The sequence below is a fragment of the Accipiter gentilis genome, chromosome 23, assembly GCF_929443795.1.
Source record: "Accipiter gentilis chromosome 23, bAccGen1.1, whole genome shotgun sequence".
In the NCBI taxonomy this organism is placed as follows: Eukaryota; Metazoa; Chordata; class Aves; order Accipitriformes; family Accipitridae; genus Astur; species Astur gentilis.
In genome coordinates this window covers 13,372,989-13,389,830 of record NC_064902.1, presented here as the reverse complement: position 1 = coordinate 13,389,830, position 16,842 = coordinate 13,372,989, and positions in this window count along the sequence as shown.

The window sequence follows — 16,842 nt, the reverse complement described above, 5'->3', positions numbered from 1 at the left end:
ACCTTTTAATCATCTTGTAGAGATAGGCCACATATACTTAGCTCCATTAAGCTTACTTTATTTAGCTGCTATACTGCAAGGCAAGATGCTCCCATCAAATCATGCTTCACCTTCAGCACTCTGTCTGAACATCAATTACCCTCAATCCAAGGGACCGGTCACCTCTGCAGCCCCGGGTCCTCCACAGGCACAAGCAGGCCAGGGTGATGGAGAAGAGCATTTCACCACACTTTATACCTTGGAAATTTAGGGACATAATTCAAAAGAATCCTTTTTGCTTTTAAGAACACTATATTCATCCTCTAAAACAGGAAAGCTAATTAGCCTAGCTGCTCTGACAGTATTTTCTCTTGGGGAAAAAAGTTGCACTCCTTCAACATTCAGAACTTTTTAATCCTGGTGCCAAATGCATTTCTCTGAATTAATATTGGTAGAATGAAAAGGCTTTCTTCTCTGCTTCAGCCTTCTCTCCCAGGATAAATCTTTTTGGAATTTGCTTTATATATTGTGCTTTTGAATGTTCTTTTAAATGTTAAAAAACGACTGTGTGAGAATGTCGCCTTCTCATTAGCAAAATTTACTACATATTTTCCTCCATTGTTACCAGTACAGTTCCAGCAGTGTTAACAATGGGAACCCTAGAGCAAATGGTCTGGCACCAGCACTTGTCATCTAACTACGGCTGGTCAAAAATCTGTTTGAAAAGTGGTTTTGTGTTTTTTAAATATGCTTGTTTTGAGTAAGCATTTCCAAATGAATTTTTAAAATAAAAAAAAAAATCCAGTTATATTTTAATCAGGAAGATATTGGGGGGATTGTGCTTTTTTTGGGAAAACCTATGGTGGTGAGTAAAAGAAAGTAGATACCGCATTACCTGCCTTTCTCTTGACTGGGGGGAGGAAGTTAACAAAAAAGACCAGGAGGGTATGATTTTCTTCATCAGAATGAAATTAAGCAGTTCTTTTTTAATTCAAAATTTCTAACAAAATAGAAAAAATCATAAACCTTCTGATGTCTCTAAAAAAATTATTCTAGTGTATATCCCTTCTCTTTGTAACGCAGACCAGTGTCAGTATAATATAGCCCATCGTGACAACAGTGTGCAAGCAAGTTTTCAAGTTTTCATAAAGCTTTCAACACCACAGGTAAAGAGACCTGAGCTAGATTCAACAATGGTAGGAAACACTTAAATAATGTTTCTAGCACTGGCGGAAGAAGCGTAGCAGCAAAGCTCTCTGGTGAAAGCTCTGTGGGAAGTCGGAACGGTCCCCTCTGATATTAAAACTTAGTAATCTACAAAAGCTGCTTCCATTCATTGGAAACTACTGCTACTTTTTTTTCTCTTTTGCTCTCTTTAGATCTCCTTTGTTACCACAAATCTTTGCTGTAACTAAAACACAGCAAAAGCACAGGCTCTGAAATCCTTCAGCTGTGCCTTCCTATAGCCATGGAAACAGTTTTGCATGCCCAGGGCAAGGCAAGGTGGATTTGTTGGGGTTTTTTTCTTGCAATCTGTTCACAAATTGTATTTGCTTCTCATGAACATACAAATCAAGATCCTGGACTGAGGCATTTTTTATTTCAACCCAGACCAAAGGTCATACCTGGGCATGACCTGAACTTGACCAGCCTCTCACAGTGAACTGTTTTTATACTGTTCTCATAATGAATTTAAGTCATCAGCTGTTAATACTTCTGCAAACCTACTGCTTCCTTCCTGGTGTTAGACATGGATTCAGAGGACCCAGTTAATACTCACAGCTCTATCCAATTTAAGAAGAGGATTTGGAGGTCAGTTAGGTCGCTTATTGGCTGCTTCTGAACCTGAGCTGGGACTAAACTGTGTTAGAACCTTCCACTGGGTCAGACCAAAATAACCCAAGATACGTCGGCACACCTGAACAAAAGCCCCGCTCCGCTTCCCGTTTAATGTTCTACAATCCCGGTGGTCCTGTGGAAATGCCTGCATTTGTGTAAGAACTTACTCACTGACAATGCAGCCCCTTTTTTTTGATGCTGGCACAAAGTGGTATTATTAATAGTTTGTGATCTACTGTGCTTTTCATCTGAGGATCTCTCTCAAAGCATTTTAGGAGGCTGAATCAATTTTCAAAACACTCCTGTGTAATACTATCCCCATTTTACTGGAAGGAAAACTAAGGCTGTGGGAGGCAATTTTCCCAAGGGTTCATTGGTAGAGTCAGAAATAGAGCCCTGGACTCGCGCTCCAAATATAGCCTACATTCTCATCCCATGGCTGAAAACTGAATGCAGGAGTCCCTTTCAACACTAAACATACCCTCTGCCTGGTGGTTTATGCTTCCGAAACGGCTGCCTGTTGCCATGGGAACTGCAGTTCAGATTGCTGGACCAGGTTTGCTTCAGTTACATCAATGCAAATGATGAGCATATTCATTTAAATTAATGGAGCTACTCCAGATTTCCATGGGGGAGGGAGGATACAGAGCAGAATCAGTCCCTCTGGATTCTATATAAGAAGGTGGTGATCTCTTGAGAGTGGGAAAAAAATTCTTTGATCATTACGGGGCAGGGGAAAGCATGAAGGATACCTTACAGCAAAGGTATAGAAAGTAAATCTGAGAACTTGACTTTACCTAGGATGACCTGACATTCTCAGACTTGCTTCTGACCATCACCAGTAGAAGCTCTTAGAGTTCCCAAGCACGTGTACTGCTTTCTCCTTGTACTGAGCAAAGACCAGACTCATGCTTTTACTGTGAGAATAAGGGATGGTGAAGAATGGAGTCAAAGGGTCTACGAACAGAAAGTGGAAAGGACCAGTTTGTGCTGCTGTTTGCAGGATGGGTCTCACAGGGATGAGGGAGCATGTAGCAAGTCCCCAGGTTGCCTCCCTGTGGCCTCTTCCTGGAGGGGAAGGGAATGCCTGATGGAACAGGAACCTGAATAGATGAACAATTTCTTCAGTGTCTGCCACAACACTACAAGGACTTGGACTGCTGCTGACCAGGGAAACGGAAGAAATGTGGGAGGCAAGACGTGAAACAGAGAGATCTCTTCTAGCAAGAGTAACCATTGCCCTGTATCTGCCTTGTTACCTTGCAGCAGCTCAGGTCTCTAGGCCAGAGAGCAAAAATTGGGCTGGCACAGTCAATGTCCCCTCCCAGCCATACACCACTTTGTGTGCAGTGAGAGATGGAGGCTAGCACTGGGGGAGGAAGAGTATGGTATACTACAGGGAAGGGGTATCTCAAAGGCTTGGAGGTTGGTCACCCTGCACTTGTGCTAACGCATGAAGTCTAATTTGAGATTAACTTCTCCTGTGATACTGGAAAGCAAACCATTCAGTGTCCAAAGCTGAGTAAGCAGCTACTATTTCAAACAGTTCACAGAGATACTGGAAATATCCTCCTATAAAGCTCAGTCTTTTACACTGGCAGGGGATATGCTGTTAATCTTGCTGGACCTCAAACACTTTAGTCTACAGTTATTTAACTTCATGAATTAATATTCAAACTTCCTAAGCCGCCAGCCATGCAAATTAGATTGTTGCTGACCACCCAAGGGAAGCCTTTGGATCAGGTAGATTCAGTACTCAAAGAAGGTGTTATCACTGTGGCAAAACCGATGCAGATTTTCTGAGTGGAGACTCCCGAACATCCAAGCAAGAGATGGGAAGCCTGTGAGCAGCAAGGTTTGGCACCATCTGCTGTTCCTTATGGCAAAAAATCCTGCAGAGCTTTCAGATCTGTTTAGGTGTTTACACTGCAAAAGCTCTTGTCTTGATCTGGGGGCAAGGGGCACCTGGCAGTTACACTGGACAGTGGTAGGACTCAGCACCCATTTTGGAGGACCGCAGCCACCGTTCCAGGGGCACATTGCAAGATTGACCGTTGCGTATGTCAAAGATGCAGCAAAGATTGACTTTGAAAAGCAGAACTGATCAGACTAAACATTGTGGCCTAATAGCATGGTGACCCTGCTAAACATTCCAAAGCTGGATCTGGGTCATGCACGGTCAGCTAGGCCAAGTTTTGGACACATGTTTCAAAAGCCTCATTATTTCTTGCGAAACAAACGTTATTCTTTTGCCCACCTCAAAATAAGAGGTCAATGCTCTGATTCAGTATCTCATCACATGCTAAAATTTGGATTTATCCCATCATTTTATCATAAGCCTGACCTGAGGTTCAAGATTTTAAAGAAATCCTCTCCTACATGTGAACATGAGGTTCAGGCTGATGGTCAAAGGTGAGCACTTTCCACACCTGCTGCTGGAACTGCTCCGAGGCAAAACATGACCAAATACAATACAGAAATTAGGTTTCTATGTTGCCAACGTTTCCAGTTTCTTAGCTCCAGTTCTTGGGAAGATATGAATCCAAATTTTCTTTCTTTTTTTTTTTTTTTTTTTTTTTTTAAAAGCAATTTTCCAGTTCAAAAGATTGGGAACAAAGCTTGAAAAAGCAACTTAAAATGGAGTTGTTGTAAGACTAGTAACAAATTGTGCTCTTGAAAACAAATCAGTGATTTTTATGTCCACTTCATTACATTTGTGAAGGCCCAACATATAAGATTTAAATACTAGAGGTTAGTAATACTACAGATGCCATTACTATAAGACAGCGATATCTATTCATGCAGGATAAGGGCAACAAGCCAACTTCTCCCCTTAGGTTAGACCACATTAGTCTCCCACACAATCCCCTCGAAGATTTATACTCGGAGAATGGAGACTCTCTACTGACTCAGGAAATCTTGCCGCTCTACATGATTACCATAATTTGAAGGGCTAAAATGTTTACAAGGAAAGGCAAAACCTCTCAAGATTTGAGTTTGCTGCTCTTTGTTGAAAGTTCAGAAATTAGGCAGTCATATTAATATTGGAATCATACTTTGTAAATAGCTGCTTGAAAAAAGGATGTTGTACCAGTAAAAATGGGATTATTTCTAGGTCTGATGGAAACATCCAAGAATGAGTATTTTCCCTTCCAGGTGATCCAAATATGCTTATTTTTTCAGAGATCTTAGAAGAGGAATATTTCAGGATGACAGTCACAAAAGTTTCCAGAATGAGCTTCTGCTCCACATGCTGTTTTTTACAGACATAATTCTGCTGTATGCTATAGGCAGTAGCTCTAGACATTGCAAGTCTTTTGTGTCTAAGACTGGCAATGAAAATCCTTTGGATCTCTGTTTTATCAATACTTTTTGGAAATAGAAGCATGTCATAGCACAAGGCAGAGAGTGAACAGGTAACATCCAAACTACAGAGTTTTCTAATTTTGTTCTCCCAGGCATCTCTGACCATGAACCCACACCAGAATACCTTAGTGGGCATTGTCCCCCATCCCTCATGGCTGCCTGCGGAAGCTGGAAACCAATGCAGTCATACCAATTCATGGGACTGTAGTTGTACAAGGAGCTTTGCAAAGTCAGAAAATATCAGAAGGCAGAGCCACGATCCTTCCCTGAAAAGGCCTTATACCAGTGACTTTACCAATCTGGCTTGCTTTTGCTGACTTTGTCCTGGTTTTTTTCAGTTACTGTTCACTGCCTTTTTTCAGACTAGGTAACTTTGTTCCCAGAGTCAGAGATCAGCTACAGTAACACTCTGAGCTCAGAAGAATGGAAGCTAAAACCTTTATGTCAGCTAAATACAGATACAGTTGGGTTTGCATAAATGAACTTTACCTGTAAAAGTCAAAAGCGCAAAGTACATTGTGATATGTAAATCCCTGATTATGTCTCCTCAGTAACGAGACAGACTGACAAAGCAAAAACATCCACAGACAAACCAGGTCCAAATTACATGATTGTGCCAAAACTGAAAAGACATAAAAAGGGAGCAGCAGTAAATTATCTCAGCTGCTGCATGAAAATAGAAAAAAAAGTGTTTGGCTATCATGTTCTCTAGCATGGCTTTCACTTGCGGGAGTTGGTAGTTTGCCTGTTTTGTATAGCTTTTTGGCTTTGAGAATTCAAAGTTCCTTTTTTTTTCCCCACAGTCAAACACCATCCTGTCCTGTTCCCACGGTCCCAACGTGCAAACTGCACCCGCCCGCAGAATGGCCATGCCCTGCATCTATGCCATGCAAGGAGAACTGTGCAGAGATCCCTCAGCTAGCTGAGACTGACAGGCCAAGTCCACACCATGGTTTAGCAGGGGTAGAGCTAAGTCAGGTGCTATCCAGACATGCCGTTAATCTCCTCAGAAGACAGTCTCTTGTAGCAAAAAATCAGGTTCAGATGAATTAAAGTCAGTCTAACCTGGGTGCTTACAAGGAGGAGGAGGATGCTGCGGAACAGGGATGCTTTGCTGAATTCCACATGAATTTCCAGTGAGGCCAAAGTTTGGACAAACCTGTTAATCTCCACAGACCTCTGTTTCCCCATATAAGAAACCAGGGCATAAATGCTCTCGTTCTTCAGAGAAAGGCCACATAGGTAAACCCTCTTACACTCCCGAGAGAGGCTAATTGCCAAAAGCTGTAAAATCAGTAAGAAATTCACAGTCCCATTCCACAAGCCTTTGGTCTTTATACTAAATCAAACCTAGGAATTAAACATAGAAATAAATGATCAAACAATGGGGAGTTAAAATCTCAGTGATCAAAATGATGTCAAAACATAAACCTACTAAGGAAGGACCGGCACTGCCTGTCACACAACAGCTACCCCCTGCGCTCTTCCTCTGGTGCAGAGCCTGACCTACTTGATAGACGTTCCTGCACTAAGGCCCCAGCACTAAGTATCTTAGACCCCTCAAATCGCATTCCAGACTTATAATTGCAAAGCAGCTGTCAGCCTGAGCCCTGCCATCGAACCTCCCCATCTGTTCAGCCCATCTAGCATTACAGCAGAGGACAGCATGAAGGCTGAAACTGTATCGTATGTGAAGACAGAACCTGCTGCACTGCCCACAGGGCCAGATGAGATCACTTGCACTTTCATGGTCTTGAAATCTTTCAGGCTTCAGAAGAGTAGTGGGCAGAGGCCGATCAGAAGAGGGGAGATGGGACACAGGCAGAAGGATCATATTCTGCAACATGACTCTGGCAGCTGAGTCAAGAAGACAGACATCCTTAGCTTCACTGGGGAGGAGATGTTTGACTTCTGGCAGGGCTGAGAATCATTTGAGAGCCCCTTAGAGGAAAACCTGATACTGCGACTTTCCCCAAACCCTCCCCCTCCACATCTCTTGCTATTAACTCTTTCTGTAGCAGTTGATTTTACATAGTCTTAAATCATCTGACCTGAAATGTGTACCTTGAGCAAAAGCCGTTCCTGAATCCGTGTGCTATTGCTCGGCATGTAGATGGGGGAGTACCTGTCTCTGAGTCAAACTAAATAGTGGGCCCTGTCCTATGGTCTTTACCAACAATATCAGCAAAGCTCCAGATGAAAGCTGATCACTTTTCAACCTCAAGAACAACTACGGAAATCTAGAGGAAGGACTTCAAGATTTGGCTCCAGCTGATTTGCACTAATTTAGTTTCAGGGGAACATACCGTATTTTGTCTGGGAGCTGGAAGTGCTTTGACTTGTTATCTTGCCAACACTTAGACTGTGTATAGCAGTGTATACAATCCCCATCTCCTGACTCCCAGGACGTTCAGATCCTATCCCCAAGCCCTAAGCCACTGCAAGTGGTCAGCAGGTGCTAAGAAGATGGGAGGAACAAAGCATGGTGCCATTCCCCTCCCACTGAAACTGAAACGTGCTGCTGCCCTCCCAGTACAACCCACGCCAAGTAACAGTGAAGGCAGCTCCATGCTGAGCTCCAGTGGTCCTTGTGCTGACAGATGTTCATGCTCAGGGCTACTAGGATCACTTTCCCCACCCTGCCTTCTCAGCTGGGCTCTCCTCCTTTAACCCTGCTGCTTACGCCTGCAGGTGACTTAACATCCCCAATTGCTCTCAGGGTAAGAAAACTGTTCCCCGCTGATCTTTCTGAGGAGTTTCTGCAGGCTGGGACCTACCCATGAGACACCCAAACCCAAAACACAAGCAGCATCTCACTGACTGGAGCTCCCCGTCCCACACTCAGCACAGCCAGGATGGTCCATGACCTGTTGTGGCAGCAGTGACGGGAGACCCAATCTGCTTGCCTCATTCCATGTGAGATCGCACGTTGCCAGAGTAACCGCACCTCCAAGCACTTCTGCGTGCGTGCCTGTTTGTGTGTGCGCGCACGCGTGCATGTGTGCCGGTGCCTGTGAGCGCCAGGCTCCCACATGGCAGCAGATTGGAGGCAGAAGCTAGCGTCTCACAAATTCATTTTCTGGCAGAGCATGGATGGGGGAAGGGACAAGCACTCTTTGTCAGCCCACGCAGTTACACTGAGTCCGAGCCTGGATAAGCCAAACCTCTTAAAGGCACAAAATGTGTGTGCTGCCGGCAGCAGCTCTGCCTTAATGCCCCTGGACCAGCTGGCATGAGGGCAGCTGTGAGTTCAGCAGCTGGGGCAGAAGGGATGGTGACGCACGATGCTATATCTGGAGATCTGCATTATCATTTTCTGGTTTAACCTCTGAACCTTTGGGTTTTGAGGGCCAGATCCTGAGCTCTGGGCATGCCTTCCCTGCACAGCCCTATAGACACTGGTACAGCTACTGGTGACGGTTCTCGCCAAGAGCGGGCTTGTTTGCTGACTGGCAAACAGTGATATTTGCCATCACTGCCACCGTATGCAAGGAAACCACATGTTGCCCAAGTGCACTATCCCTCAAAGTCCTCCTTTGGATCCAGAGTCTGGAGCCATGTAGTTGGAGATGTCAGCCAGGACTTTCTGTCTGGGGCAAACCAAATCCTCTCTGCAATTTACCTGCAGTACTATGCCAATGCTGCAGTTTGGTATTTTCATCACTATGGTAGGTCTTTCCTCTCTACCTACGCATTGGCATATTCAGAAGCTTTTGCAACCTATCCAGAAAAAATACCCACCACAATAAGAGGATACTGCCTTCCTGAAACCCCTATGTTAAAAAGGGCCAACATTTCCCAGGTTGCTGGTGGAATCCCACTTCTGACTCAGTAGATCTCTTATCTCAGACTGCTGGAAGACTGGAGCACCTACTGGGCAAAGGATCACTCTGCACCTCTCCTGATCTGTCTCCACTGGCTAGGGCTAAAGACAGGATACAGAGCAACACAGATTTTTAGCCTGGCCCAGAAAGTCTGTTCTTATAACAAAAAAGGGGATATATTTTACTCCCTGGACAGCTGTTGGCTCCACACATGCCTCCCTATTTCAAAGTGGCAATTAGGAGCTGAAAGGGCAACATGTCCTTTACTCTAGCTCTCTGGCCAAATCCACAGGCACAGGTTCCTCTCACCGACAAGCAGGAATGCTCACGTGGACACTCAGGATATCAAAGCCTTTGGGCAGCAACACATGTAGCAACACGTGACAAATCTGCAGCATAAGTGTGGTTTGCTAGCACTTGTAGACTGACATCTCCAAAACACACTAGGAAAAATGAAGTACTAGAAAATACTTGCATGGGATCATTCAGACTAACAGTTTTGGGTACAGCTCTTCATGGTGTGCTTGCAGCATGTCTTCACCACGAAGGCACCTCACTCAACAGGACATTGCTGCCTGGAGCCTGGAAAACAGGATGACGGAGGAACACCATGAACTGAACTGCCTCAGTTCAGGGTTGGTAGCAGCCCAATCTCATTCCCATGGTGCAGCCCTCGTAACCCCTGTTTCCAGCCTCAGCTGGTGAGTCCACACACACTGTAGTCATGAGCTGGAGAGCCTGCCAACTCAGGAGTTGTGCCCTGGCTGTCTCTGGGTCGTGTGTACAAGCCTGTACAGCTAACTCTGGGAGAAGGGAGCCAGAATGACGCAAACTAAGTGGCCAAGTGGGATTAGGAGGACCATGAGCCTGGGTGTCTCTCATCTCAGACAGACTTATCCTGGAACAAAGAGCAGGTCTGGCTCTAAAGGACACACAGCTCAGGTTCCTGAACAAGCAGAATGGTAGCATGGAATGCACTGCTGAAACAGGGCCACAAAAAGCTGCTACAGGCCAGGCTGGACACTGGGAGACAGCAATGATCTCATGGTGCCAGGCTTAGTTTGAGGACTAGCACCAGACATCCAACACATGGGTTCTGAAAGTATTCTCTGACATCAGGTACTTGAGCAGGAGAGAGGAAAACACCTTCTGTCATCACAAATCAGGGTGCAGGGCTCAACTGGACTGTGCCCAAAGAAGAATGATGGTCACGTTTGGTGACATTCAGAGGACCACGTCAGTCTACCATAAACACATTAACTTAGGACCACTTAATCAGCTCTTTCCCCAATGGCTCCTGAAGGGCCAGACTTTGTTCTGAACATTTATATTGTACATCTACAGCAGATGTAGATACTTGTGTATTGTTTATTGTGCACTCACTGTCCTCTATAAAGGCATATGTAGTTCTCTCACATGGAAAAATATTAATGAGAAGGCAGTTTGAAATTCTCACCTATCAACAAGTCATGACACAGCCCAGTCTCCAACTGCCTGTACTTGGCTTGCTAACAAACAAATAGGAAAAAATCTTTCTGTCTTCTTCAATAGGATTTTAGCTCATCTTAACCATCTGTTTGGTTTTGTGGTTTTTTTTCTCGTAATGACAAGTCCTTTTTGGAAAGTTCCAAGGGTATCTATCTAACCAGTCCTTATAAGGCCTTACCACATAATATTGGAGATCGCACCTTTCCTAAAGACCAGTAATAGTAATTTTCACCAGTATAAAATACACAATTTTGAACTGCTCACTTTACAGCAAAGTTTAAACTGGCAGTTTTATAATAAACTCTGGAAGCTGAAATTAGATTGCTTGTTCAATAAATATCAAGAGCAACCAACCTATGCCAGCACAAGATTTCATAATTTTGTGTTTTTAATATCAAAAATACATTTTCTTTCCAACTCCCAGAAGAGAAAGATAGAAGAAGAAACCTGGACCTGACCTACTTTCATTGCCAAATCACTCTGTTATTGAGCCAAAAGTATTCTATCAAACTTCTTATTGTTCTTAGCAAAGCAATGCCATTTCTATTAATTTAGAATGATTTGGGAAAAGCAACCTTTCATTTTGTGACCTGCAAATTTCTGCACAAGTCTTTGAAAGAGTTCCAGAGTACCCAAACTTAGGAAATTGCCCCTGTGAGACAATTTCTATAATCTCCTTGATCTTTCCCACTACTTAAAGTGATGGTGGTTTACAGCTGCAGAATACAATCTTGACAAATGTCAGGCTTTTATCTATGGTCCCCTTAGTAACTGATAGTTTTTCTAATCCCCAACTTCTAAATTCATGTGATAAACTGAGAATTTCAGCTTTGGTAAAAAAGGAAGAAAATATCTTAGCTCTCTTGATTGCAAAGTGCAGCTTCAAGTTATGAACCCTGGAGGCTAGAACACCAGACAATAAATAAAAATAAGTACAAACTCTTCATTATTTTTAAAATGTAAATGCAAATCTCACAATCTTCTGGAGCCTTATGCATGATGCTGTGAGTGCTGGGAGTTGGGGTCAATGAAGTAAGCTCATTCCCAAACAACTTATTGAGAAACAAGTTGGTTTTACCCATCTCAAAGTATCTCATTTCTCAATTCAAGAGTAACTGTTCACAGGCAGGAACTGTTTTTCTGGCAAGACGATGGGGTCTGGGGGAGCAGCCTTTGGGCAAAAGTGTCCTTCTTACTGCTGCCTGAGAGTGCACACTCCAGAGCTGTGCCAAAAGCCCTCCCTATCACCACTGCAGCTACCCCTTGTCTTTCATGTCTTTCATATCAAGTTTGATCTTCAGCCTGTGATTAAATCTTTCCACCAACTGATGCCAGCTGCTAAGTGGGTCACTGCAGGATCTGAATAGCAACCACATGAGTGATCCTCTTGATAGTAAGGAGGGAGGACTCAGGACAGTCCCCTTTATAGCTAGGAGAAGGAGGAGGCTACCATCAAAACGTCATGACACTCAGATAAAGATGGGGGGGAGGGAATGGGATTGGAGGTAGAATCACTAAGGAAGGTGTCCATCTCCCTAGAAGAAAGAATCTCACAAGAATTTGGCCTTGACTCTGGCCCCAGAGAGGCACATCCACAACAAGCTGCACTTAGTCAGATGTCTCAAAAAGATCACCAGCTCTAAAGCTCAGTAACATTTTTAAAAAAGCACACACAATGATTTTTGCAAAACCTTTCCAACCTGAAGTGATTCTTGGCTGTCTTATATATTACTCGTTTTTTAGGGGGAACCTTTTCACTCCCCCTTTCCATGTCTAAGAAGTCAGTAAACATCTGACTGTTTCACAGTACAGACCCCCTTTCAGGATCTTGCTCCAGTCTTGACTAACCCATAAATGCTTTGCTGGAATGAAGAACGCTGCTAGCATCCTTAGCCTTTGACTTCAGAAGTTTGTTTGGCATCCAATCTCTTTGCGCATATGCACAGGTAACAGAGAAAAGTCCTAAATGTAGCTGGATTTTGCTGCAAGAGAAGCAGAGGGGAAGCAGAGGGTTGTCAGATGACATGTACAAAAAAACAGGATGCAGCTTCAGGACACTGTCTTTACAAGAACTGACTTTTTTTTTTTTTCTTTTTTCTTTTGGCTTTTAAACTAGCCTACACAGAGCACAGTCCCTTTTAAAATCCCAGCAAGAACTTAAAAAAAATTCAGACTGGGCTTGTTGAGATCAGGTCTCAGCTTCAGACTCCTGAAGCAAAATCGTGCTCTGTGTAGGCTGTCAAGATGCAGTACTCAACAAATTCAGGTGTTTAGGATTTACCAGAAACATGGGACAAATCAGTAGAAATCAAAACTGTCCCAATTTATTGGGACTGCCTGCCAACCCTAACATCACATGTGCAGACCAAGCGTGCAGCATAAAATACGTTTCTGATGGCCAAATCTTTTAGCAAATGGTTCAGCATCAAGAAGAAAACACTCCTGTCCTCTCACAATTTAGTCCATAGACAGAATATAGAAATCTCTCCAGATCTGCTTGGATAGACAAAAGCAAACTTGCATATCACATCATGGACACTTGTGCAACCCAGTGGTCTGGGATCCTGGAGGAACACAGAGCTCCTGGGAGTGCTGTTAAACAAGCTGAAAATACACAGCTAAGACTGAGAGGAGTCCTCATGTAAAATTACCCTAGTATTAGTGGGGGCGAATGCTAACACCCTTACTTTTGTCCTGGGACATTTGTGAGTAACTACTGACCCCAACAGAAGCTGCAGCTGTGCGCCTGAGGACCAAACTGGACATTTTGTTTCAGCTCAGTATTCCTATTTCTGTGCCAAAGCACCATTTTCCATTAAATTTTCCAGGTTACGGTATTTCCATAAATGAATGCATAGCTCAAAGAAAGCCCTGAGGGATCATGAAGAACATCTTCTTCTATATCCTTTAAGTACCACAGAAGTCTTGTTAATGCCAAGGGCCTGCACTGTGGACCTGAAGAAAAACAGGCATGTTGATGCTGCGCACATCTACACCGAAAGTCACATTTTCAGGCATGCGTGCGCATATGCTTCTTTTGCACTTTCAAGAGTGCACGATTCCCAGGTCTCCCAGCTCAGCCAGTGCAGCCCTACCACAACTCGGTTACCTGATCCTGCGGCCATTCACTTTGCCGTGGAGCCACTTTTGTGTGAAAACAAGACACAAGCCCAGGTTCCCAACACGAACTTGCAGTGGGTGTCTTATGGCAAAGAAAAATGTCCTAGTTCTCCATGCTAATTGCCACTTGTGATCCCCAAAAGGAGCAGCCAGGCGACAGCTCCATCGTGCTGACTGCTTTGCACTTCTTTTTTTTTTTCCTCCCTTTTTTCTCCAAACACATAATTTACTCTGCTTGAGGGAGCCTATTGAGTGTGTATCTGTCTGTAACAAGCTCCTTCTGGGAGCAGCTGGACTGGTACACGCTAAATGGAAAGGCAGCCCACCTCCTTTCTGAGAAGAGCAGGCAAAGGAAGGGTACTTGCCGGGGACAGGGAGTTCAGCTGGGCTCTGGCATGTGGTGGTGGCACCCGTCCGTCCCACCTCCTCCTCCCCGCGCTGCTTGAACATTCTGTGCTGCTGCTGGCTGCCCAGGATGTCACCATGAATAAGTATAACTGTCAGATTAAATCACTGCCTGGGTGGGATCTGCTGAGCCTACGACACACATTCTGGGCACCTAAGTCAGGCCAGGGAATCTGTCCAAGACAGAAATCTAACTGGAGCCGCTTCACATGGCAAATCAGCTTTGGGGCTATAGGATGAAAGTATGTCCTGCCCTGTGTCAAGAAGGCTAGACGGGGTGGGAGGAGGAGACGTACAGACTCCCTTCGCTGCTAATGCAATTGTAGAATAACTGTGTTTAAGTCCCCAGAGGCTCGGAGCAAGAGGATGAAGTGTTTTGCTGACAAAGAGCTTTGTGAGGTGGGAGCACAGTGAGTCTGTGGGCTCTAAGCAGTGATGGTCAGAGGGATGGCAAAGGTTTATTGCTGCCACCCAACACTCAGAAAGCACCACGCTTTCTCTAGAAGCCTCTCCTGGTGACAGACCCCAGTGCAAGTCCTAGCTGCAGGGGAGAAAGGCTTGAATTACTTTGCCCCACCAAAGTACTCACAGCTGCCGGCACCATGCTGGTGCCATCCATGCATTCTCTAACCTAGCCTGGGCTCAGGGAGTATTTTCCAAAATTGTCCTGTGGATTATGGGCAGGCACACGGCACAGAAAGCACTCATCAGGCCAAACCTCTCAGCAAAGCAGAGTTATCGATCTGCTTTCCTAACAGCTTCTGAAAAGTTTGGCCCTGCTTGTCTGCACTGCTCTATCTCTACCGTGACTCCATTTCACCAATGGTTCACCTGAACTGTACCCCTCATTGCTCTCCCAGACATTTCAGAAGATCTCAGGGGAAAAAAACCACAGAGTGGTAAGCAAACATACTTGTTGAGAAGATAAGGAAAGGGAAATCATCTACAAACACTCTCCCTCTCACTTGCAGATTGCTTTCATGTGAAAACATTAGCAAACTTATTCTGTGCCTGCAGCTTCAGCTACAACTATGTCATCACCAATACTAAGTGTGCTAATGTCCATAGCATTTTCTGTTGATCTCTTTTCCTCCCACTTTAAATATTTTTCCTGTCACCAAGGGTTTTGAAAACCATGCTATTCTGGAAGATGGGTTTCTTACATACATTTGCCACCTGCCTGTGAGTGGAATGCTAATTTTTGATGAGCATTTACTGCTGTGCCGTACCTTACATGGGGAAAGAGGAGCCCTGCTTGCCCTTGCTCTGACCTTTGGTGACCGTGGCACTAGGCCAAAGATCCATCTCTGAGTAGCTTCATTCATGGCTGACTGTTTAATCAGGCAAAGCAGCACTAGTTTAAACAAACTTCCCTTGAATGTGCTCAGTGAATGAATAGTGATGACCATAACACTTTATGCTAATATTGTGTCTTTCACCCAATGCCATGACAATGCTGCACAAGGCGGGACAAATTTATTTATCTTTATTTTTATGAAGACAAGTGTGGAAAAAGTGAGGTATAATAAGGTGAAACACTTCTGCAGAAGACATTGGTGGAGACGGTGGAGCAGAACCCAGTGGGAAACACTGCCAGTCTCTGGCTCTAACCACTGCATGTTACTCCCCAAGCTGATGAAAAAATGGATGCTCCCAGACCTAACCTCAAAGCGTGCTGCTCTCTTAGAGAATCTCAACACTGCCACTGTTCTCTTACTGTCACTCAAAAGCCACCTAAGAACCCGCCTGCTCCCAGGACTAAGCTCCTGTTCCATCTGGCAGTTGGTAGCTCTCAGAGGGGAGGAATGACAGGTATCCCTGCATTTTAGCCACACTTCTCTGCTTTCTCTGGATTTGGTTCAGCAGCACACGGAGACTTGCCTTTGACACGTTGAGCAGCCATGTGGTGGGTTTCTGTGAGCTGAGCCAAGCCAAGCAGTGTGGTGCTTTTCAATGAAGGAAGGAATGGGAAGCAGTTGATGAGGAATATGCAGAGAAGAGGGCAGCAAGAAAATAAAGAGGGAGTTCTGAACACAGAGGGAAGGTGAAACTGGGGTTAAAAGGAGGGACAGCTACAGACACAAAGAGAAACTGAACACAGATGGCCACATCTGCACTAGGCACATCACAGATCTCAGGCTGGCTTTGCCAAGCTGTCAGAATGAAGATCCCATTAAAATGAAAGGCAGAAGACTGCTGCCTTCAGTGGAACACTGCTCCCTCCCTATGAGATCACTCAACACGCGCCTGATGCTGTCACTGACCCTGCATTGTCCCGACCAAGTCATTCTCCATGACACCCTGCAGAGGAACAGTCATTTGTAACAGGCTGGAGGGTGGAAGGAAAATGATGGGGCAGGGGAAATATTGGGCCTCGCAGCGGGAGGCATGAGTAACAACCAGACAACCCAAAGCATCCGACCTCAAAGAGCTGTGCACAGGGGACGCTGGGCCTACAGTCCTTGCTAGGTTTACAGAAAGGAATGCAAGCTTAATTTGTGGCAGTGGGAAGCCACTAGGGATTTAGGGAAATTAGTCAAAGGAGGTGTTGCTGCGCTACTTTATAGGAACTTGACATGATGTACAAATGTCGTCTGTTGGGAGCCTGGGTTACTTTATTATTATTTTTAATAACTCCAGAGGGCTTTCTTTTGCAAAGGAACTCAAGCTGAGATGGTGGGTTTGTATGTTCACTATTCATTTGGAGGGAGAATTGTTTGATGGATGCTGAAGTTTATGTTTCTTTTGCAATGAGAATTGCTGGAATGTTTTGTGGCCCAGATCTGTGTTCTCATTTTCACCACGCAGTTATGTAAGACTC